The sequence below is a fragment of the Ambystoma mexicanum genome, chromosome 2q (assembly GCF_040938575.1).
Source record: "Ambystoma mexicanum isolate Mex_15411 chromosome 2q, UKY_AmexF1_1, whole genome shotgun sequence".
In the NCBI taxonomy this organism is placed as follows: Eukaryota; Metazoa; Chordata; class Amphibia; order Caudata; family Ambystomatidae; genus Ambystoma; species Ambystoma mexicanum.
Window position 1 is genome coordinate 1,064,561,753 of NC_090924.1, and position 26,781 is coordinate 1,064,588,533.

Consider the following 26,781-nt stretch of genomic DNA (forward strand, 5'->3'; position numbering starts at 1 on the left):
ACTTTTTTTGTTAGTAGCTTGGAGTTGCTTCTGAGTGTGTATGCTAGGTTGCAGGAGGGAATAATGTTAGATGTACAGTTCACTTTTGTGCTTTTTGCATTCCATTTTGTTGCGCAACCTATCATATTGTACTTCTGGTTTCATAAGTACAGAATTTGTATACCTATTTAATTTTTAAATGTGCTACATATATCTGTTTGTAGTTTAAAGTACATGTGTTTGTTTGTTGCAGGATATTATAATGTAAGGTAACCCCTGTGATTTTGGGCAGTGTGAATGCTGTCCGAGGTCCGCAGACATGCGCACAGTCCACTGACTCTTTGGTTCTCATGTTGGGGGCAGTAGCGCCAGTATGATGTAAGTAACATGTAGAAAAGGTAAAAGTATCCTGGTAAAAACCGATGAAATTCAGTGAAAAAACTTTGTTGAAGGGACGTTATGGTTAAGTTGCACTAATAAAAACCTATGGAATTCAGTGAACAAACTGTGTTAAAGGTAGGTTATGGTTATAAGTAAAACCTAAAATCCCCAGAAATTTGCCAGTTATGGTAAGCTAAGCAACCATGACTCGCACTACCACTGTGCACTGCTAAGACTAACAACCAGGATATCAAAGATGACATTACCAATGTCATTGATGACATCACTGATGACATCACATGTGCAATAAATTTTGATCAACGGTCCGTACAAGGGGTTGTAATTATAATGTTGATAAAAAAATGTCAGGGGTGATCGGGAGATTTATCATGAACTACTTAATCTATTAAAGAATGTACTAATCTAAAAAACATTGGATTGTAGTGTTGTTGTTAATACAGGAACCTAATCAGACATAAACATTGGAAAACAGTGCAGCATGCACTCTAGAAGTACGCTATTTATAATCTTGTCATTTTGGATAGCAACATAATGAATGCTACCTTATTAGAGTTTTGAGTAATGTTAAACATGTAATAACTAGCTAAGTATTCAAGACTTACTACACACTTGTGCTAGTACAAACAATACATATAAAGACCCACAATGCATACAAATCAGAGGCACATACAGGGAACCTAAACTAAGGAAGAAAGAAACAGTATTACCAGAAAATGCCAATAACAATAAAGTTTATCTTTGTGTATACAAATAAATTTTGTTTTTGATGCCTGCTTATTGCTCCATATATGTGCACCTAGAGCTAAGATTAAATCCTAAGGAAAGTACTTTAAGAATATATCACAAGGTTATTCATCTAAATATATAGTACGTTTTGAATGTTACTATTCTGACTGGTAGTGAACAAGACCACCTGGCCTAGATATGTCATTGAACAAAAACAGGTGGCCCAGATATGTGATGTCATCAGTGATGTCATCAATGACATTTGTGATGTCATCTTTAATGTCCTGGGTGTTAGTCTTAGCAGTGCATGGTGGTGGTGTGAGTTATGGTTGCTTAGTTTATCACAATTGGCAAATGTCTGGGGTTTTTTGGTTTTACGTGTAACCCTAACATCCCTTTAACAACGTTTTTTCACTATATTTCATAGGTTTTTGTTAGTGCAATACAACCATAATGTCCCTTTAACAAAGTTCTGAAATTCAGTAAAAAAACTTTGTTAAAGGGACGTTATGGTTCCAAGTAAAACCAAAAACCCCCTGAAATTCGCCAGTTATGGTAAGCTAAGCAACCATAACTTGCGCCACCACCGGCACTGCTAAGACTAACACCCAGGACATCAAAGATGACATCGCTAGAAGCAACTGTAGACCTTACCTTTCGAGGGTCACAATATTGTGTATATACTGTGACGCTGTACTCTGCAGGGGGGAGAGTCTTTTAAGTGCTTTCGAGACTATGGTCACAGAGCACCAGAAGACTTACCTACCTAAATAAGGCCCACCCTATATCTTCCTCTCTCCACCTGCCCTTTCTTATGCCTGCGGTTGGTGTCCCTTCCTTACCCTCCTTTCCCCTCCTTTCCTAGTGTGTCGTGTGTAAAAAAGTCAAAAAAATATAAAACAACAAATATCCAAAAAATAAAAAGCCTCATTTCAGAGCCCCCTTTCTCAATTTAAAAATATAACTATCAAATAATCAGCACAGGCCCTTGCACATTTTTTAAAAGTCTGAGGACAGTCTTAGGACAGATAAAATTTTGGGGTGCTGCCCTAGCAAAACCAATGCACTTTTCTCTGGGAGTAAATGGTAGCTCTGAAAAGAGCCTTTTGGTGGTGTTTTGTGTGTTTGAAAAACTTGTATTCATCACCATCTAATGCAAAATAGATGACTATAATTCCAAAAAAGGCTGCAATGCATTTTGTACATTTCTAAGAAAAAATCTGATTGCCAGCATATGTAAGATGGAATCCATCTCTGCGAAAAATGAATGTGCCAAGAAACATAATATTTTCATTGTGAAAAGAGGACATACCAAAATCTCTTAGAAAGGCACAAACAGCCTTAATGACATTGTGCATTGCTTTCTCCATTTGTGGGCAAAATGAAGAAGAACACAGCCACATTTGTCTTTGCGCAATACGATAAAAAATTACTTGGGAAATTGGAAACATGTCCATGAACTTCTCAAGTCCTTCTTTCATTGCAAATTGCAGAGAAATTCCAGACACATGTCCTAAACTGTTCCCTCCACAATGAATTATAATTATGTCAGGATGACGCTCTGTCTGTAAAGTAGCACAGAGCGGTCCAGCCACTTCATTCCACGCACTGCATGCCAGTACACTTCCACATGAGGGAATCTAAGATCTGCAGATACGCCACAACGTTCTGCATGCACCTCCAACCAATGTATCCATGAGTCTCCCGAAATCCAGATAATCTGTTTTCGAAAACACACAGCCATAGCTATCTGTTCTTCTCTCAGGAAAAAGACATCCTCACTAAATCTGTCCTTACACAACACACCCACTAAACTTTACTGACCAATCCCTAGCTCTGCTCATTCTCATTTGCATGCCTCTCCACCCCAGAATGCCCGTATGTAATACGTGCTGTGCGCAGAGTACCGTCATGTCCGCAGACATGTAGAAGGTCTGAGGGTGGTAAATGTACATTTAAATAGTGTTCCCCATTTCCCCTTTAAGGTGGGCTCTGAAAAGAGACGTTTTTTTGGGTTTTTTGCAGATACCTGACAGACACCTGTTATTTTGTATTTTTTGGGGTTTTTTTCTTCTTATTTTACAACTAAAATCTTGACATAACCTGTTCCAAAGAAACCCTTACATTCCAAAAGAACATGGCATTTCCCAAAAAAGATAAAGAAACACCATCTGCTTCAAAATAAGCAGCATTACTCGAAACCATATTCTCTTTGTTACAGAAAAACATACCAGCTCTTAGCATGAAAGCATGCATGCCTCGATTGATTGCACACCTAGCAATGTTTAGCTGAGGACAAGAAACAGAACTGTTGTCCCATATTGCTCTATGTAGTAATCCAGAAAAAATTACTTTCTCATTTGGAAGGACGTTGATTACTGCTTGAACCAACTGTTCCAAATCTGCCAACAAAGTAGGGGAACTCACATAGCCCAAATGGAAAGCACCGTAGTGCAAAACTACCACATGGGGACTGTTCATCCTACGCATATCTCTACAAACTTGGAGAATTGCCTCTACATTGCAGTCAGTCGCAGCGGTCCACACCACCTCCACTCCTCTAACATCAAAATAGTTTGCCACATGCCTGCATTGAGAATACTGTTGTAAACCATGGATAAGCATATCTCTGAGCACCAACACCCTGACTTTCTCCACCTCTGCCATCTTCACTACACACACTGTCTTTCTACACAAATCAACAACGTCAACATCGGATTGGCTGATCCCTACAGTCCCCTTTCCATGCTGGATTTGCTGGAAAACCCTGTATTTGGCACGCCCTACCCACAGACAGCCGCGGTATCCGCGCGGCATGTAACTCTTAGCCAGCCCTTTACCCTTTCCACATCACTCTCGGTTCCATTCCCTCATTGGATATAGCTAAGCAGTCACACAACCATCCTCCAATCACATCCAAGACCTCTACATCTAACGCCATCATCAGAGTTCCGTACTTCAAATGTACTGATGATTACTCTGAATACAAGTCTCATATCATTGGAAAGCACCGACTACAAAAACTACTGTACAAGTCTCGAAGATTTCTACTTACAGCTCCATGCATATCCACATGTATTATTACAAAGTACAGGTATGCATATTTTATTCAGATTCCATATAAACAAAGTAATGCCACTAAATCTGCATAGCCAATACATACATGCCAACGCTCCCGATTTAACTGCAAGACTCCCGATTTTTCATTGAAAAAGCGCACTATTTTTTACCGTCTCCCGCATAACCTATACATACATGCCAACCCTCCCGATTTACGCGCGAGACTCAATTTTTCATTGAAAAATGTCACAATATATTACTGTCTCCCGCCTAAATTAATGCTAATCCCAATGTAATCGTATGAGAAAAATAAATGTTCCCAATTGCTGTGATGAAATCTCCCTTTCAGGTCCTACCGATTGTTCGCATGTCTAGTTATAATATGAAATGATTCAAATTTTTCCCATCTACTATAATAAACTATCACTTCCAAACCTCTCTGCTATCTACAACACAGCTGTAAAAAACAAGTGAATTTCATCAACTTAAAATTCTACTCATTTGCGAAGCATGTTGAACTAACATACTGTAAATAACATATAAAGGCTGCACATAGTGAAATGAAATGCATGCATACACTATGTTCAGATATCAAACAAGAATACTACCACAAAAACATAAAAATCAACGTGTACATTAATATCAGTGTTGTAAACACACACAATTATTAACTTCTTCCTTTTACAATTGCAGTGAAGACCACTCTCCTGAAAATCAGCAGCATCTAAACTACAAACAACATATCCGAAGAAACCTGCTCATTCCACAAATAAAAGTAAGTACAATAATACCTTTATATTCTTACTGTTCCTGTGTGGTTCATTCATGTAATTTGCGCACCAAAAAAAACCCATAGATTTCTGAACCATTCTGCCCACAAATACCGATTTATTAAACAGAGATTAGTAGGCAGAATGGCACACAAATCCCCGTTTTTTGGAACACAAATAACATACTCAACCCTTAGAATGTTAGTACCACAAAACAAAGAACTGTTTTAATTTTATACCATTACGTTTACTATTAATGCTTATCCTCACCACTAGCTCACTTTCTACTCTCATCTAAACTGCAGTGTTCTAACATACAAACAAAAGAATAGCCTTGCCAACTCATTGTAACTGCCCAATGCACATTCACACACTACCACATACATCTTTCCCATCAAACTCATACACGCATGCACACAGCACACATACATGCAAAACAGACCAACCCATACCTTCTTTTTTTCAACAGACCACAAAGAATGACTACCAAAAAGCAAGTCTTTAGAAAGCAACGAAGAAATAGAGCAAATGAAAATAAAAGTGTCCAAAATAAGCATCCATCTCTACCAGAGTTTGTACAAAACGTTCAAACAAAACAGCTAATGCAGTTATTTAGCGAAACAAAAGAAGCTTCTAGTACAGAAACTTTGCCTCCTCTATCAAAATGTAAAACAAAACAGAAATTGATTAACAAGAATTCAGCTACCACTACTGCTAACACGGCTCCTATAAATCTTGATGTAGTGTCAAGTAACCATACCCAAAAAAAATATTTTAGCAAAAATGTTCCGCCACAGAGTCCTTCAGAATCTTATAAAAAAAAGGAGCGAAATCATGAACAACCCTTAAAACCTACCATAGAAAATTAATCCTAGAAGCTCTCGAAGACAGTGCAATCCTTCTCAAAAGGAAGTTATTTATGTTAGTTTTAAACAGGATGAAACCACAAACAAAACTAAGTACTAAACTACAAAAAAACCTCTTAATAAACGCAATGTCAACAAAAATAACTTCTTAAATATCTGTGGAGGTGAATGGAGTCACACCACAACCACAGAACCATATTTTGATGAATATACATACAAACAAAACCAAACAAACACAATTGCCATCCATAGCAGTGGACGAGGTTATGGAAAAATGTATAATACCATCATGGAACAAGAAACACTGCTTCCAAAAATATCCCCAGAAAACTCAGAATTACCTCTCCATTCGACTGAACCAGAATGTCCAGTATACAAATAAAGTACATGTCCCATTGCATTGTGTAACATTCCCAACAAATCTTTCAAATCTTTACGCCAGTTCCTCAATCAGTATGTGAAAGGTAAAGACAAAATCAAAATGAAAGTGCTGTAAAATATGGATATCTGTCCAGTGCGCAAATACACAGGACTACAAGGACATTCATTAACATGCATTTCAGGACCTATTTGCAAAAGCACCTTCCATGATATAGAAATGATATCAACACATCATTCAACTATAAAAAATCTAGTATATAAACTGTAACATGCTAAAAGTCCTGCTTTAGAACTAGCCAATTTAAATAACACTCTTCTACATGGTACACCCAAAGACCTACAAGAAGAAATCGACCGTATCAAGAGAACATATTTTGGAAGTGAAAGCCACTTACAAAATGCAATAGCTTTAGAACAGACTAGCTACAATTCTGAACATGGTAAACTTCTACTACACACATACACAAAAGAAATACTAACATTTAAAAGTACATCAGCTGAAGTACCAAACCATGTGTGTGTGTGTTGCCACAGAACTTTTTACAAAAGTAACACAAAAACTATGGACGTAACATACAAAATAGTAGACAATGAAGATTCCAAATGGTTTGAATTAGCTCTCTACATTTTAGCAGAAAACAAATACGAAATAAGTGACCCCTTAATACTTTGCAGTTACTGCACTACAAAATTTGCCAACAACCAAACTCCTTCACGTGCTATCACAAATAACTTGGAATTATTCCCACTACCAAAACCCCTGCAACAACTCAATTTATATGAGAGCATCATAATTCAAACAGTACACCCATTTCAAGCAATAATATGCCTTCAACCAAAAACAGCAAAATTTCCTCCCTCTGAATTAGTGAAAGGCATTTGTGGCAAAGTAGTTTATTTACCATTAGATCTGACAAAAAATGTGCACACTCTAGGAGAGCAACGTCCAATAGAGCAATCTTTAATTGTCTTAGTAAATGGTGTACCAACAAAAGACAAATAAATTTGGCAACAACTCGTGGACTTACATAAAGTTAGACAAGCCTTGCAATATCTAAAAGACACTAATGAATACTACAAAGAAATCAATATTGAAGAAAACTTAAGGGAAAAAACTGAAATAATTCAAAAGTCACCAGAAACTGGTCAATTTGAACTTCTGGATACTGCTTCAGTATCCAATATTTTAGACCATTATACAATTCATCCATTGCACTCTAATGACAGCATAGATGATACACTAGAAACGTAGCAAATGCGACAAACCAAAGGATCACCAATGAGCATATGGGAAAAAAGTATAGAAGCACATGCTTTTTCTCTACTATTTCCTACTGGAAAATGAGGAAGGTACGATGATAGACCCACTCTGATAACAGCATCAGAATACCCCTCACTACAAATGTATTCTGAAGATCCCAGATTTAGACAAAATGTGGAATATATATTCCACTTACTCTTTGAAAATGAACTAGCAACTCTATGTTACAGAGTTGCACACATATTGAAATCGGGAACCCACATTCAAAATATGTCAGCTACACAATTAATACAAAAAGTGCAAGAAAAAGATGAGGTTTTACAATCAAGCATCACAAATCTGTTTGCAAACATGCATGGAATGAAAGAATACTGGTTCCGATGTCACGGAGATGTACGTTGTATGATCAGAAACCTTGGATCACCACTTGGTTTGTTACATTAAGTTGTTCAGAATATGCATGGGAAGATTTACATGATTTCCTACGCATATCAAACAAAAACAAAACAAACATAGATATACTAACACCTGGAGAACTTTGCTCTCTAGATTCTGTTAATGTTTCAAGACATTTCCACCATTGTTCATTGCTATGCTACACTTTATTTGTAATAAAACTGTTCCTCTCCTCGGAGAAGTGCAACACTTCTTTTGGAGAAAAGAATACCAAGCCAAAGGAGCACTACATATCCACATGCTTTTATGGATTAAAGATACTGCTAAATTTGGTCAGGACAGAGATAGCACTGTTTTGCAGTTCATCCAAGAATATGTCACGTGTGAAATCCCTTCACAAATGAGACATAGTGACCTTAATGCATAAATTGTACAGTTTCAAAGACACAAATGTGGCAAATATTGTCATCGCAAATACAAAAACAAAGGGAAATACTACTCCAAATGCTGCTTTGGTTTCCCAAGGCCAGTTGCAGAAACAGGTGAAGTGAACAACTTCATGTCTTCAGTTAAACATAGTGTTAAAGGTAAATCACCTAAGAACACATATTACATAAAAAGAACAGAAGAATCAAAATATATCACTGATTACAATGCAATCATTGCCCTCTTATGGAATGCAAACATAGATGTGCAGTACATTGCAGACAATTCCACTGCAGCTGCACGGTATGTTACTGCCTACTTAACAAAAGCAGAAAAAACAGAGCTTCAATACCTCTGGAATGACCTATCATCAGACAAAACACTATCTCGGAAATTGTACAGTTTAGGCATAAAAATGCTCTCTCATAGAGAATGTGGCACTTACAAAGCTGCAGATCGTTTAACCGGTACTGCTTTGTTTGGAAAATCTGAAAATATAGTATGGCTAAGTCTTGGTCCTGCTAAATCTAGAAAAAGAGTTCTCAAATCATATGAGTGATATGTTTTTATCTTGTACCTATTGATGGTTAGTATGAGTGGATTGATGCATATAGTACGGGTGTGGATGAATGCATTTAATAGTATGAATTTTATGGAATTATGATGTTTTTAAATGTATTCCTGCTATGTTAAATAAATAATTGCCTGAGTAAAGATTACATTACGATTAAACTCACACAGTATTAAATGTATTAGGTATAATAAAACCCTTAATACAGCATTTTACAAATTGTATCCTCTGGATTTTCTTTCCGAGATGAACTCAAATCATATGAGGACATAGAAACAAGAGCCAAAAATTATCCCAACAGCCAAGACATTTTGAAAAAAAAATTACTAAACACATACTACACAAACAGGAGTACCACTTTGGAAACCATGTGTCTATACCACATAGCCCAGAACTTTGCATACAAAAATAATATAAAACCGATGAAAGAAAGGTAGATGTAGAGTGACAGATTGTGAAGGCAGCTTAGTGAAATTTACCAAACAAAGCTTAATTAATCATATCAAATTGTCTTTAAAAACTCCTCAACAGAAAGAACTATATTACATGTCCCTGCTACAACTTTTTAAACCATGGAGAAAAGAAGAAGAGATACTAGATAACTATAACTGCTATGAAGATGCTTTCAAAGCAAATGAAAGCACTATCACCGATGTGAACTTTACGGAGTACAAAACAATGTTGTACAATGAACAGCAACACAAAGAGAAACTCCAGGCCCAACTGGATAAGGACACTTCTAGACAGTAGTCAAACTTCTGTAACAGGAAGTCAAGAACCACTGGGATAGCCACTAATAGCAAATGAGGCAGAATTAGCTATGACAGAAGTAGAAAACACCATGTATCACTATGAAGAAGATACAGAAGACTTAACTCTACTACAATCAAAACTTAACAAAGACCAGCGCACCATTTTTGAAGAAGTAACAAAAGAATTTGCACATGGTGTACAACACGAAAATAAAGAATGTACCTGCCAAAATTACAAACCTATACTGCTATACGTCAGTGGTGAAGCTGGTTCAGGAAAAACATTCTTAATCAAAATCTTCAGCACGTTCTTCAACAATTGATAAACAACAAAATTTCAACTGTTGTAACTGCCCCCACAGATTTAGCTGCCTACAACATAGGCAGTGTCACTTTACACCGATTACTACTCCTTCCAGTAGAACACTAAAACAAATGAGACTATTACAAACTTTCTACAGAAGCTGTAATGGAACTAGGCAGAGTATTAAAACAAATGAAAATTCTACTAATAGATGAAGTGAGCATGGTCCCCAACCTAATGTTGGCTTTGATTCACCTCAGATTGCGATAACTACTTAAAACAAATTACAAATAACTCTTTGAAGGAAAACACATTATTGTTTGCCAAGATCTTCTTCAATTGACAACAGTAAAAGGTGAACCTATTTTTAAAACCTTAGGACACAAACTCTCCCGTAAAACTGTTGGCAGCATAGGAAATGTCAACCTTTGGCAGTATTTCCAATACAGAGAATTACCAGAAAACATGCGCCAATCTGCCGGCCTCACCTACGCCAACATTTTAAAAAGTATTACAGTTGGTGTACTATCTCAAGAAGCACAAGCAATATTAAAAACCCGGCACATCCATGCACTTTATGGCAATAACTCATGTGCTACTAATGTTATGGAACAATTAGCTCTCAAAAATTTTAATTGTATGGCCTTAATGCCAACTCTTGCAAGCTGTTCCAAATTCAATGAAACCAATGTTGAAATATGAAATGCAATCAATAATTGAATTTGCTCCAAAGACAAACTGGACGTACATGGTATGACACTACCCATGTGTCAACAAGCCACAACAAGACTAAATACCTTAGAAAATTATATCTACAACACAGCTGGGTTGGAGAAAATATTAAAATTATTCTTAAACTGTAGAGTAATGCTTAAATGTAACCTTGACGTGGAGCAAGGACTAGTTAATGGAGCACTGGGTACAGTTGTTGGCTTTCAAACATACCCACGTGACAACATCATTCAGTTTGTCAATATTCGCTTCGACAAACTTTCAGAAGTAAAAAGGATAATGTGCTCAACAGCTCGATTCCTTCTCTTCAAAGACATGTATGTACGAAGAGAACAATTTTCTCTAACTCTTGCATATTGAGTCACCATTCATAAATCCCAAGGTCTTACCCTAGACAAAGCATTGATAGATATTGGTAACACAGTCTTTAAAGAAGGCATGAGCTATGTAGCATTATCACGCTTATGTACACTTGATGGTCTATTTCTAATCAACTTTGATGCAAGTAAAGTAAACACTGATATTCCTTGCATTTTAGAATACAATAGACTACGTTCACTTTACACCCCCCACCTAAAATCAAATCTTCCACAAAAAGGAAAACGTTGTAAAAGAACACTAATTCAAACTGAAATGCAACAGGATCTGACTTCAAATCCTCCAAAGAGAGTAAAAGAAGCTAATACTTCATTAATTACCACAACCAAAGAAGAACCTATTAGTCAAAGTAACTCAGGTACTTCTTTAAAGAAGCAACACACACTCCGAGAAAATGACTTGGACAGAACTATCTGGTCCATTCAAATTTTCAAATGTAACTAGTGTAAATTGCTACGCAAATGTAGTAATGAATATTCTTTTTCAATTGCCACCAATTGTTGACAAAATCTGTTGACAAAATTTGCCAACAACCAAACTCCTTCACGTGCTATCACAAATAACTTGGAATTTGTGATTTGTGATTGACAAAACAGTTCAGACCAATTGTGTTTGCAAATGTTAGTCCTTCATAGAAACACAACAAACAATCCTGACAACACATACAGTGTTCACGGAATAAGACAAGAATTGGACTATTTTACTGGAATGGTGACATTCGCTATAAACTCACAAGAAGATCCACAAGAATTTCTAATGTACTTACTTTTTAAAAAATGTTTTATCTCATTTAGTTTTTACAAACTTTTTGAAAACTTTTACTTTTACAATTCTTAATTCCTAGTTTCCACAGTGACAGTAAAACAAAAAAGACAGCAATCAAATAACCAAAAAGCAACTGATTGGAAGTGAACTCGCATTGGCTCGTCTCATTTAGTTGCTGTCTTGTGGCCATTGATAAAGTTAATTGCACACTTTCCTTGATTGCAGTCTTAGTTGTTTGCTGAGTGTGTCTTCTCTAACTTACTGAATGTGACATCTGTTGGGGTCACTCATTCTCCCCATATGGACTAGTCGCCTCTGGTCGTATTTGCATTTGGTCGAGGAATCTCATCGTTGCAATCAACAGTGCTCGGCTCTCACCAATTTGAAGGTGCTTCCACCATTCCTCTAGATCATGTGTTTGAACTTTGCTTCTCTCCTTTCCGAGGCATTTTTCTCGTTGAACTTTAAATTCAGTGCACCGCAAGACCAGATGTTTTAGATCTTCTGTTTCAATTTCGCAGAAACTGCATTTCGATTTGTCCATAGGAATCTTCCTGCGATAAATTAAGACTTCCTTGGTTTCGTAGATATTCAAACGAAATTTCAGGCATAGCCTTCTTAGGCGTTTACAGGGTGACAATATTAGATAGGACGGGAGCGTATTGCTTCTTTTCGCTTCTGGAGGCGTATTCTGCATTGCTTTTTGTGACAACCTTTTATCATTGATTTCGATCCAGTCCCAGTCAAGCAGTTTCCTCTTAACCAGATCTGGATTCCACCACAAAGTTTTTTCGTCTGTGCCCAGTTGTGCTAGTATCTCTCTGCACTGATGTTTCCAAAGATGCAAAGCCGATTTTTCATGTCCTTTTTCCTCCGACAAGAATTTTACAGATGGGAGGTTTGCCTCCACAAGTGTCTTCCTGAATAACGCCAACTTATTCCAGGTGATTCTTGAGTTAAGGGTAGAAACTCCAACCTCATACAATACACAGGCTGTAGGTGTGCTTAAGGGGATCTGGAGAATCTTTTTCCAAAAGAGACTTTCACATCGGGCCCACACTTTATAATCACAACTGAACATGTTCTCGGCGCCGTAGACGAGAATTGGAGTCACTTTACCTTGATAAAATCTCCTTATCGGCTTGTAGGAAAATTTGCCGTATCTTTGCTGTAAGATGGTGCCTTGAGCTGTTAGTAATTTGCAGCTATTCAGGAGTTTTTTTACCATTGGGGTGTCATTGATGCTAGAGTTGATCATGATCCCTAGATATCTTGTATGTGGTACCTGGTTTAGTTTATTTTAACCTATTGACCACGTTGTTTTTTTTTAACTTGTAGATCTATCTCTTTGGTTTCCTAATATTAAGATCTCCGATTTGGCCACATTGATGTCAGGGCCTAAACCCTCTGTGAAGATTTTGAGAGCTGAGAGTTTTCTTTGGAGACCAATCGGAGTTTGGTCTAGGATGTCCATTCGTCTGCATACAAAATATGGTTTATTGGCACTCAATTTTTTGTGGTGGAAATGACACAACATCTGCTAGAGCTATTCCTACTTCGGATATGTAGAAGTTGAACAAGGTGGCCCCTAACGGGCAACCTTGCTTCACACCTCTCTCCGTTGGTATGGGGTTGGTTAGGTTTCCCTCACGATCTAGTCTCACCTGAATATAGGTGTCGGAATACAGCTCGCGGATAGCATGGATGAGACTCTCTTTGCAACCCCTTTCTTTGAGTTTTTTCCACAGGGTATCTCTATCCATGCCATCAAAGGCATTGGCCATGTCGATAAACGCCAGATATATTTTTCATCCCGTTCTAATGATGTCAATTTATAACAGGTCCAGAATGAGTAGGTTTGCCCCACAACCTACACCTTTAACAAAGCCTGACTGGCCTTCATCGTATATTTTCTCTTCCTGGATCCACTTGATCAATTGGGCTAGCAATATCGAGGCGAACACTTTCCCCACTACATCCAGTAAGGCAATTGGACGATAGTTTGCCGGGTCTGAGCGAATACCTTTCTTGTTGTTCGGGACATTAATCCCAGATTTCCAAGTCTCAGGTATTTTCCCTTCCTTTTTTATGGCAGTGAAGAGTGTATGACAAAAGTCTGACCATTCTTCGCTGTTTGCCTTAAGGTCTGCATTCGACAAACCGTCTGGACCCGCAGCGCGAGAGGCGTTACATTTCCTGATGGTAGTTAGTATATCGTCTCTCTCCATTTCGATTTCCCACTGCTGACTTGTCTCCACTTTTGTCGGGCTCAAGGTTTTTCTTCTTTTGAATAGTGCTGTGAAGTGGTTTTCCCAGTCCTTTTCCACAACTGTACTTGATAGTAGCGCTTTGTCAGAGTTCTTTGTATCATTAATTATGTCCCAAAAGCCTCTTGTGTTCTTTTGGTTTAGAGCCTTCAACATTGCTTCCGCGTCCCGTTGTTCCATGGTTGCCTTACGATTTTTGCACCAGTTGTTATACTTGTTTTTTTCCTTTTTTATCTGCACCATTAGGTCCTCTGGGTTTGCGGCACGTATTTTCCTTATAATTTTTCTTACCTCTCTCTTTCTGGCAGCTACCTCAGGATCATATCTGTGTTTTTGTATCACAGGTCTCGTCTGGGACGTTTTTTTCTTGACTTTATAGATCTCAAAGAACTGTTGATATTCTGTTGATCTTGAGGGTGTCTGGTCTTTCGCTTCCAGTAGCAGTTCGGTAATTGTCACAATATCGCACTGATTTATACGCAGTCTGTTGTGACCTGGGACCAAGGGTAGGTCTTGTCTCCATTGTTTACGCTCCATTTTATTGGTGTTATTCCATTTCGCTACCACCATGTTGTGGTCACTGTATTTAGTCGTGATCACTTGAAATGAATCAATTTCCTGGAATATGTTGCCTGAGACAAACATATAATCCAGTATTGAATTTTGGGTTCCTCGTGTCCAGGTTGGTTTAGCTGGAGTATCACCCTTTGTTCCTCCATTTAGCATTACTAGATTTCTTATCGACATCTCATCAAGCCATCGCTCACAGTTTGTTTTTTATCTGCTATTCACTTGTTGCTTTGATTGAGGGTTCTCAATCAGTTTCATATTAAAATCTCCACATATAATTATTAAGGCTCGTGGTTCTCTCACTAGTATGCTGTCAATTACATCTAAGATGTCATCTTCAAATTTTGAGTGCAATTTCGTGGTTGTGTTCCAATATACATTTAGAATGTAAATGGTCTGGTTATCTAATGTTGCCATGTTCACAGGATCAGTGCACGTCATTTGGAGGTGGGGCGAAATGTTCCAAGCATTCTTGATTCTCAGGCCGCTTTTTCTGTTTATCAGGGTTAACCTGACCCGACATTGGGCGGCCTTTCTCTTTGCAGATTGCAGGATTAAAAGCTAGATCAAAGCCTTCTACACATGGTGTGCTTGTTAACCATGTTTCTTGTGTGCATATAATATCAGCATTCCTCAGGTATACGGGTGCAGAACTCAGCAGATGGGTGAACCCTCTCGTGTTCCAGGAGGTTATCACCAACTTTTCCTTTAGGCATTAACTCGTCGATGTTCCATTTAAGGATTTTGCTATCCATCCCCATGCGTGGGACTCCTCCTCTATAACTGAGTTGTCCTTACACATCACTCTCTTTGTGTTCTCACTGTTCTCCACTGTTATTTTAAATTTCTTCAGTTTTATCTCTTCCAGTGAGAGCTGTGCATCAACGTCCTCGTCCACTGATTTTCTTTTGGTTAGGTCGTAATCTTCCATTTTTGCACTGTTATCCAGTCGAGTGGACAGCTGTGAATCTTTTTGATTTTTCTGCAGGCTATTATCTGCCAAGGTACCACGGTCTTCTCCTCCCAATGCACTGTCAACCTCGTATACTTGGTAGCCTGCATTCAACAATTGTCTCTCGTTTGTCATAATCTGTTCCACAACCTTTTTTCCCACAATGTGTAGCAAAACAAATTTTTGATTCGAGTCTGCTATTATTTCGACTCTTTCAATTTGAGGACTCTTTACAGATCTCAGTGCCGGGATCTTTTGAAATATCTGTAGTACTGTGTATCTGTTTAGTGGCGGATCGCTTTTGTTATGGTTGATTTTTTCCACCAAAATTCTATATCCAACTGCTTTATCATTGTTGGTAGATTTTCTTGTGTGATCAATAGGATTAGAGGTTTTTCTCCCACTTTCTGGAATTGAGGTTGCTGCCGTTTGGGCCCCCTCCATCAGTTTGCCTGTCGGACCTTTCTTGATTGACTTGGTCACTGGTCCCGGTGTGTTACACCCAATTGGTTTTTGTTGACATTGCATGCTTCTTATACGTTTCTCTTCTAACGTAAAGAAGCGTTTGGCAGATCCCTCATTAGGACGCTTATTCTTTAGCGGCGAATCTTCTTCTTTTGGAGTTTGAGGCCATGAGAAAGCTCTCTTGCCTGGTTGCCCCATTTCTCTCTCTGGCTCAATTTCCGACAGGATCTTTCCTGTCACGATTGATTCTCCTTTCTTTTTATCCTGTTGGTTTTTTGCATTACCTTCCACGTCGATCTCGCAGACGCCTTCTTCGCCCACGTCGTCGGCCACCGAAGAACTATAAGTTGACATATTCAATAGTTCTTCGTCCTCCTCATCGTCATTTTCACTCTCCACTGGGGCTTTTTGTTTAACTTCTTTTTCCGTTGTCTCTGAGGGTTGAATCTTCCTCGTGGAAGGTGATTCAATGACCGTTGTTCCAATGGCCTTACTGGGCTCTCTAGTGCATTTTTTGCTATTTGGGCCCGTAGGTTCAGTGTTGTTTACTGTGATGGTTAGCGCTTTTATGTTCTGAAAGAAGTTCGCCAAGCTTCATGGGTTTTTGTTCTTCTGTATTTGCTGGTTTTTAGATTTCTTTTTACATTTACTCTGTTTTGGAGCGGTAACTCGGCCTTGCGTGTTTAGGCCGGTGTTCTCTTTTAATTTTTTGGAATCGAAGATGTCAAACCACTCAGTTTCATTCTTTTTTTCAGTCGTGTCATCAGCTTTAGAGTTTACTGGAGTAGTCCTCTCCTCATTGTCGTTACCACCTGCTCTCGGCTCCTCCACAACTTCATTCTCACTTCCTTTGTCTTCCTTTCCATTTATGTGTTGTCTCCGTAAAGTCAATTTCTTCCACCCTCCCTTCTTTTGCTGATAAGTCGTAGGGTGTGGTCATTGAAACTCTATCACTCTCTTTGATCTCTTTCGTGGTGGCTTTATTGTTGTTTCTTTTCACCTCACTGATTTTCACTTTGTCTTCTGCAATTGGAACCTTTTTTTTATTTAAGTCCTTTGGACAGTCACTCAACACGATGATTATCTCAGAGTCTATTTCAGAACAACAGCTCTGAATAATTTTTGATTTTGTGTGCAGAGAATTTGGATTTGACGTTCTGTCCTCTGGTACAGGCTCATTTTGGTTGCCTATTGAGTTCACCATGCGTCCTGTTTCTGCACTCAGCTGAATTTTTTGGGGGACACTCGTCCCTACTTCCTCTGTTCTATGTTCTCGATCTTTGTGGAAAAGCATTTAAGCTTGTTTTGTCACTTCTGCGAAGAGTCTTTTGTCTTCCGTTGTCGCTTTTAGAGGGTGGACGCACCCAGGGGGTTACCAGTAGGGTGTGTGGGTAGCAGAGGGGATGGGTTGGGAAAGGGGGAGCTGAAAGGGGATAGCTTCAGAAGGGGAGAAGTAGGGTTGAGTGGAACGGTCCAGGGTTGGCAAGAAATTCTTGTGAAGAGTGGGATCCTTCAGCACTTCCTGTAGTCTAGGATGGAGGGGTCAGTTTTATCTGAATTGGTAACTTGTTCCAGAGACAGTGTTTATGGCTGGAAAAGGCCTGTATCCTGTTTGATCCTCATGCAGCTCTTTGTTTCCAGTCTAGCGATGTCATGGCTTCTGGTTGTGCTCTAGTCTCCTGAAATGTTTATGTTTATGTTTGAGTACTTATAATGCACCTTAGGCCCAAAGGCAAGCGGGCGCACACAAAATACCGAACAAATACACAGAATCAATGCAAATACAACAGGTCACAGAAATAAAAACAGAGAAAGTTAAAATACTGAATCTTTAAAAATATAAAATGATAAAAACAGCAGGTTTTCGGCAGCATAAACGCAACTGAGCAGACCAATACAGCTAAGTAAAAAAGAAGGACTTCAAGGCCTAATCCGATCTCAGGTGGACAGGTACTTTATTCCAGAATGTCGGAGCTCAAAAAGGAGCTAAAAACTGGAGGAGCATCTTCCTGCTCCTGCTGAGTTTCTCAGCCACGTAGAGTGGTGTCTTGGTTGTGACTGCTTGGTAGGTGATGTATGCAGTCTTGAACATATTGTCTGCTTGAGGGAGTATCCAGTGCAATTCGTGAATATGGGGGTGATGTGTTTACATTAATGAAATGTTGTTGCCTCTTCTGGTTGTCACAACCTGAGCCATCATGTCTCTTAGATCTAGCTCGAGTTTTACAATTTTTGAGTTTAACAGGGCGACCAAGGTTGTTTGGTCCCGGAGGCTTTCATTTAGATTTTCATAAAGTTTCAGCAATGGTGCTACTGCTATTGTTGTAGCTGACATCAGTGCCGGGCTCAGTTTTCCGACTATGGTCACCACTAACTTATTTTCGTCCATTGCTGTTTCCGGAGTCTTCGAATCCAAAAGTTGATCAGGCTGCGAACTCCTCTTTTTGGGAGATGGCATAGTTTCTACGTCATCCAACTCGGCTGGTCCTGGTTTTATCACATGCTTGCTCGGAGACCCCGATTTAGGCGTCAAACTCTGCCTTGAGTTTCTTTTAAATCTTTTGTTTGCACCCTTGTGATCTGAATTCGAGCTTAACTTTCTCCAGCTCCTTTTTTGTGAGACCATGATCTCATCATATCTGGCCTCAAAGGATGGTGTATTTTCTTCTAGAGTCATCAGATCAAGTAGACTCTTTTCCTTGATCATTTGGCATTCAGTTTGTGGGGATGGCTTTCCACAGTTGTTTTGACAAGTTGGAATTCATTTCCACTAGGTCTCTCAGGAGTTGATCTGCAAGTCCTACTGGGTCTCTTCTATGAGGGGGCTCGGCCGTTCCAACTTTAGGTGTTCTTTCCTTCCATCGAGCAGCACACACCCACTCCTCACAGGGGGCCTCTTCTGTCACCATGATGTTCACTTTTCCAGTTGACTCTTCATCAGGGGGTTTTGTCACTGAAGATCTTATCTTATTGGCCGCTAAGTCATATTTTTCTTCATTTTGGTCTGGTACTTTAATTTTTTTCCGTTCCACTTATGCATTGAGGTCACTCTTGTCCATGCTAGGGTCTTTAGCGATAAACCCTTGTGGGGTGGTTTAAGAGACTCATCAACATGATCTATTGAGAGACTATTTAGATGTCTCTCATGGCTAAGGGATGTCTCAGCTGGGGTGACTGGCGTCGTTAGAGCGGACTCCTCCTTTGGCACACCGCATTTACTATTCGGTTGTTTCCTTGATTTTTTGTCGTTCCTTTCGTTAATGGGTGTGGCCTCCTCCTCTTGTGTGACATCAGGATAATTTCTGGGCTCACCCAGGGCTTCTGGCAGGTCACAATTTGAATTCCCACTTGCCGACCTCCTCCTACCAGAGACATGTTCGCACTCTTCGTTCCTGACATGTGATGGTAGGTGGTTACCATTTGTTGTTGACTTGGCATGGGCATGGGCACAATGTACTATGGCAGTGCATACTTCCAGCCTCGACTCACAACCCACTTGACCCCCCCCTTGTTGCGTGCGGGTCATCTTTTTCTGCCCTTACCAAGTCTATAGTTTCTATGATTCTTGCCGAGGTGGGCGAGGGACTGGTGTTTCGTTTTGATCCATTCTCACTCACACTTTGCACTCTCAGCGACCCCCACTCCGCTGACTTTTCAGTATCCCTTGCAGGCAATACATCTTCATCTTCATCTTCGTCGTCCTCAAACTCTGAATCACTTGCCCTCACATATTCACTGTCAGTGTCCAGTTCATCGCTGGCACCATCGCTGGCTACATTGGTGTTGTCTGTGCCTTGGTTTGGCGCCACACGGTCATTCCACGCTTGTTTTAAGTTGTTGTGGGCCCTGCATTGGGGCGTTGTGGCCGCAGTCATCCCACATTGGGGCACAGTTCTAACATCATTTCCCCCCCACCCCCGCCGGTGACATTCCTCCTCGTACTGGCGGGGGGGTGTTTGAATTGAATGTTTGAGTGTTTGGAGCTGCTAGCCCCTGCTTGGTGAACGCTCGCGTATAAGGCGGAGCGCTTGACCTCATCTTTGCGGCTTCCTCAGGAGCCTCAACCCATCCACAGGCTCTCCGCAGTTCAGCAGAGCGTAAGCCGCGTTTTTTTTCCTTCTTTCTCCCAAAAGTGTCTATCGCACAACTCACGGCGGCTGGCCGGGTGAAACTGATAACTAATAAAGGGAGAGGGGTGGGGGAAGAGTACGCGGCAGCTCTTACCGGGACCTCTTGTGCTTTACTTTGCCAGATTTAGTCAGCATCCGTTGGACAGCACTCCACCCCTCACAGGTCCCCCACGGACCACCAGGGAACACAGGAAACACTCGCCACACTCCGCTATGCTCCGCTTCGCGTAGGTGGCGATTTTAAAGGCTCCTCCTCTTCATTCCACTCCGCTTTTCTCACATGCGCCTTCTAGCGGCTGCCCCGGACGTCAATCTTGCCTAGCAACGAAGGCGAACTCAGTTGACCAATCAGAAAATTCACCGCCGGTGGCTCGGAGTCGGAGGGGCGTGACGCGCCAAACAGATTGCGTCGACTCTTTCCTCCCTCTTCCGTTGACAAGATGGCGGTGGCCGTTTTGTTCGTTTCGGTTTTCCTCATCTCTGGCGAATCAAATGTACTTACTACAAGTACTGGAAAACAAAAACATACCTAAAAACATAATCTTCCAGATTTCATACATGTGGAAACATACATGCACTCTCTGCAACAATGTGACACAGGAACAAATCCCTAATAAGCGCTTTGTGTATGTATCCATACCTAATTGTGAATCCATTGCATTTCAGAAACTTGTAAAAAATGCAAACCATGGCAGATTATGTACTACCTGCAATTCAGATAATAGCTCCACCTTACTAATACAAACACAGAGTAACTACGTAATACTAATGCTTATGGTACCAAAAACAACTGCACACTGACTGGATTCACACACGTTCAAGTATCACTTAGTAAGAAAACCTTCACAACAATAGGTATAATCTACCACGCAGGAGCCACAACCAATGCAGGTCACTACACTGCATATATAAAAAAGAAATGTGGATGGTTCGAATGTAATGATAGTACCATTACTCTAAAGCAGAGATTACCAGCAAATCTTACAAACACGTATTTAATCTTCTTAAAACCAAAATGTAATAACTAATCTGTACTTCAACATTAACAAAAATACAATTAAAAAACTGTAATCAGTTAGAATACGCAACAGGTATCTAACTGGCCCAAGATTCTATAACAACCAAACAGATAAATGAATACCACTAAATTGTAACAAAAATTAGACAGTAACAATACGCCACCAGGTATCTAACTGCTTCAGAAATCTGCAACAAGCCAACAGATAGAACATTAACCAGAAACAACAAGTGAACACTGAAAGGAAACAAACAAATATACTGTAGCATAACAAAACACGTTTTTTTTTTAAATCTGACAAGGATTTTTTCCCCACAGACCCAATGTTTTGAAAAACAAACACAGAAACTGAGCAAAATGCACAGTACATTGGTTTGTAAACCAAATATTAGGGTCCAAAAAAAAGCTGAAATGTCTATTATGAAATGTAATAAGTCTTTATAGAATACATACACTAACATGCTCTTTTCTTTTATCACAGAAATTGAAAAAGAATATTTCCTCCAGGTACCAAACTCATGTAAAAAATATATCCAATCTCAACAAATCAAACAGTAAGTATAATTACAGACATTTGATAGATATTCAAATCTATAGGCATGATCTATGGCTGTGATATGGTGTGGTGGTTGTGGCCAGGGCCTAGAGTCTTGGGTGTATAGCCTCCAGCCAAGCACCCAAGACTCTAGATCCTAGCCACAACCACCGCAGTATATCACACCCATTGTGGCTTATAACTTCAGTACTTATAACTTTGGTCTTGGGTGCATGGACTTTGGCCATGCACCCAAGACTCTAGCCCTTCCCAAAACCACCTGATAGATATTCGATTCTATGGGTGTATCTACGGGTGTGATATGCTGCGGTGGTTGTGGCCAGGGCCTAGAGTCATGGGTATATGGCCTACGGCCTACAGCCTGCAGACATGCACCCAAAACTCTAAGCCCTGGCCACAACCACTGCAGAATATCACACCCATGGTTGCTTACCCATAGAATCAAACATTTTATCAAACCCATAGAATCAAACATTTTAACTGTGGCATATACTGAAGTTTCACCCACGACTTTAGGTCCTGCACACAACACCTAATAGATATTCAATTCTATGGGTGTGATCTATGGGTGTGATATGCTGTGGTGGTTATGGCCAGGGCCTAGAGTCTTGGGTGTATGGCCTACGGCCTACGGCCTGCGGCCATGCACCCAAGACTCTAGGCCCTGGCCACAACCACCACAGCATATCACAACCATGGTGACTTATAACTCAGTATGACACCCATAGATTGAAAATGTTTATCTGCGGCATATACTCAATTTTAAAGTCCGCTGACACCACGCGTGTCCTTAGAACAGTTTCAACTTGCCTGTGCACAGCATGGACGGGAATACTATCCTTAGGACACCCCTCATTTTCAGTAATTATGAACATCCCAGACAGCGCAGGCATGGCTCATACATTAGTAGCACCAGTCACCTAAACAAATGCAGTATTTCACCCATCTCTTCCTCCCTAAACCTCCCCAACCACTCTTGTACACCAAAACACTCCCCAAAACTGCATTTCGCCTCTGTTCGCCTCTGTTCGCCTCTGTTCGCCGCCATGCTGTCGGAGTATCCAAGATGGCGGGCGCATCGGAACAATCTGACGCACATCATGACTCACTCCAGCCAATCGGCGGACACGTCGGTGTCCTGCCCGCGGAGCAAACAGGGAAGTGTCTCCGCGGAGCGGACATAGATATCACTCATTTTTTTAGACTTACTTTTTGGTCGTTTTAAAGAAAACTACCTGACGGATTTTCACCAAATCTACAAAAGCACGCTTTCGGGACCAAGCCCCTACTCCTGCCGCAAATTTGGTGAAAATCCATCCAGCGGTTTGGGCTGTAGGCATGCGCAAAGTTTTTCCCCCATTCAGTCTAGGGGAAAAAAAGAAGTTTTGGGACTCCCCTATAACTTTCCCCCCACCTCACCAAACTTTGCAAAACAATTCAGAGTGGGCCATATACTTATTTTTTGCAAAGTTTGGTGAGGATTGGTCCAGGGGGAGCGGACTTATAAGCGCAACATGTAATAAGTAGCTAATGAAACGCACTTCCTATACAATGTCGTTATTACATACAAAACACAAAGACACAACAACACATACAAATATGAGTATATACAGGGAAAGTGAAGTACGCAAAAAAGCAGCAGTAGAACCAACAATTGTTCATAACCTACAAGATTATCTTTATGCACAGAAATGATTGTTCTGCTTCAAACCTACTACTTCCCTATGAATAACTATCATATGATGTGACTGCACCCTAAAGAGAGTAATGCAAATACAAATATGAGCATATCCAGAGAAATTACAGTAATAAAAAAACAGCACAACAATAAGAAAGTGTTGATAACCTTACTGATTGTCTTCATACACAGAAAGCATTGGTATCTTTCAAGTGTGTATTCTCCCTATGTATAAGTTTCATATGCTGTGAGTGAACTCCAAATGAATTACTGTAAGAACATATTTGAAGTTCTAGTCTACAAATATAGTACTTTTTAATTTCTTTGTTCCTAAGTATTACTGGCTAAGATATATCACTAAAGGAAAAAAGAGGGAGCCAGACATGTGATATCATCAGTGATGTCATCAATGACATTTACTAAGTCATCTTTGATGTCCTGGGTAGTAGTTTTAGCAATGCACGTTGGTGGCTGGAGTTATGGTTGCTTAGCTTACCATAACTAGTGAATTTCAGGGGGTATTCGGTTTTACTTTGAACCATAACGTCCCTTTAAAAAAGATTTTTTACTGCATTTCATAGGTTTTTAGTAGCGCAACTTAACCATAACGTCCCTTTAACAACATGTTTTTTACTGAATTTCATAGGTTTTTAATAGTGCAACTTAACCATAACCTCCCTTTATCAAAGTTTTGTTTACTGTATATACATATTCAAAGTGTGAATTTCATACATGTTTACTAGGATTCCCTTACTTTATATACATGTGACATAGAACATACATAGAAGATACTGAGCCCCCAGCTAGTGATTTTGATGTCCGTGGACTGTGCGTATGTCCGCGGATGGACGCGGACAACATCAACACTACCCAAAAACTCAGGGGTTATCTTAAATTGTTCTATCATGCCATATACACACCGAACAAGTTAAAAAAACAGCACATAAACGCATTATATTTAATAATAAATAAGAAGTGTAACCTATATATGTAACACATCGACCATCCATTTAAATAGCATATGTACTAAGATGGAATATACCAAAATATAAAAGATATGCCTCCAACATAATTACCTCACAGAAACTGCACAGCAAGAAGCAACAGCAGACCTTCACAACAGTAATAACAAAACTTACCAGAAACTAGTAAGTAAACTTCATTTTTCTTATATATTTCTAAGCTTTCTGTATTAGGTACACTAAAAGTAATATTTTTTTTTACACAGAAATGTCCAGTACTTTGGAATGGCTTGAAGAAAATTTCCCACGTGAGGAAATGACTGGAGACAGTGATACTAATGGAAGACACTTCTCTATATAAGCAAATTAGTAATCATTACTTTATGTGTACTTAACATATATATTTTTTTTGACAGACCATACAAACTTTCTAAATAATGTACCAAAAGAGACATTACAAAATAGATATGCTTATGGAAAATTTCAATCTTTTAAAACATTTTGTGGAGGACCACATAAAAGAAAAAATTAAATATCATTGTCCACATGCACCTGTTCCCCCTCTCCATGTCCCAGTCAACTATCCCCAAACCCGTACCATCAAGAAAAACGTTATGATGAGGCTTCCATCCCTTCATCCCTTCCCATCTATCCTCTTGTGAGAGAACGGGCCTCAACGACCGGTGGGGGGTGTCTGTACTCCCACTCCCTATATGGTGGAGGAGAGGCACAGGAGACCCCAGCCAAGATTCTCTATTCGGTAGCAATGGTCGAGCAATCAAGGCCTAGCTTCTCAGGAGGTGATGCAGGCTGGTTCTTAAGTACAGTGTATCCCCAAGCCCCCACAAAGGAATATCCACACTCTGTATTGGTTAGAACACAATCTTTATATAATCAATAGTTAAGGTTATGTACATTTATCATAGTAACTCACTTTGTACTCTGGCAAAATCTACAATGGCAAATATTTACAATCCTAAAGTGGTACCACCCTAGATCTCATTGAAGTGCATGAACAATACTGTACAATGTCACACAGACCAATAGAGGGAAACCAGCAATAGAGAGAGGAGAGGAAATAAGAGGGTTGAGCAATAGGCAGAATACTGACCCCTACCACTAGGCACAGTTCTGTGTGGAGATCCCCCCACCTGGGCAACCTGTAAAAAAAGATATAACACAAGCCCAGTCCATATATTGCTCTGTAAGTCTTATTCTCCCCTATAATGTTTTTACCCCCCCAAAGTACCTGGTGGAGTCGAGTTCCTCGAAAAGGCGTCGACAAACGTCGAGGGACTCGGTGTTCGGCGACGGGGAATCGACGGCCCTTCTTGAATGCCTTCCCTTTCAAGCGGGAGGCACGGGGCGTCGAACGTCCGTCGACGAACGAGGTAGAACGATGTCGAAGAGGCGGCAGCTTCGTCCGAGCGGTGCTCGTCGGGGCGTCGGCGTCCTGCAAGGCGGAGGTGTGCGGGGCACCTCGATGACAATAGTTCTGGACCGCAAAGATTGTAGAGACGGGAGCCCAGCAAGGGCGTCGAGTCGTCCGAGTCTTTGAGGTCGTCGGGTGGCGGGAAACCCACCGGCAGGTTTCTCCTCGGCGCGTTGGTCGTCCTCGACTTCTCCGGCAGGATAAGCGGTCGACGAAGCGGTCGAGAGAGTCCTTCGATTGAATGTTCTTAGGCAAAGGAGCGGACGGCTCCGGTCGTCGGCGGCACGGCGTCAAGTGGTTCCCACGGCTGGGCAACACAACTTCGACGGGCCTCCAGCGGTTACACAAACCTGCGAACCCTGGTCGACGGCAATGGACTTCGACAGCGTCGATGTCCGGGTGCTTCACTTCGATCTCCTCGGCGGTCCTGTCTCGGGTCGGCAGCCTTTCCAGGGTCTGACTTCCAGGGCGCTTCGGCGAAGATTCAGCGGTGCTCGATGGTCCCTCGGAGCACGGGAAGAGGGCGCCTTACCAGGTCCTCTCTCGGATCAGTCCTCGACGAATTCGGCAACCTTCAGATCTGTCAAAGCAAATGCAGCAGCAAGTCTTCTTCTTCCAGCTGGACGTCGAGGATCAGCAGTTCCAGTTACTCTTGAGTGGAGACTCAGCTTCTGAACGCTTCTGAACGCTTCTGAACGCTTCTGAACAGTTTTCAGTGGTGAGAGGTCCCCAGATATACTATCCTCTCTCTCATCCACGCTGCTGGCACACACCCAGCAGCCAATCATACTGCAGGGCATTCATGCAGTCAGTCAGCCAATCAGGCACACAGTGCATTCAGGCCACACTCCTCCCTTTCAGACACTTACAACAAGGAATGTGGATTGGGGCAAGTACCCAGCCATTCAACACTACACACTGCATTCAGGCCAGTTTCGGGCAGGGCTGTCTCAGTCTTTGTCTCACATGCCAGAAACCAGAC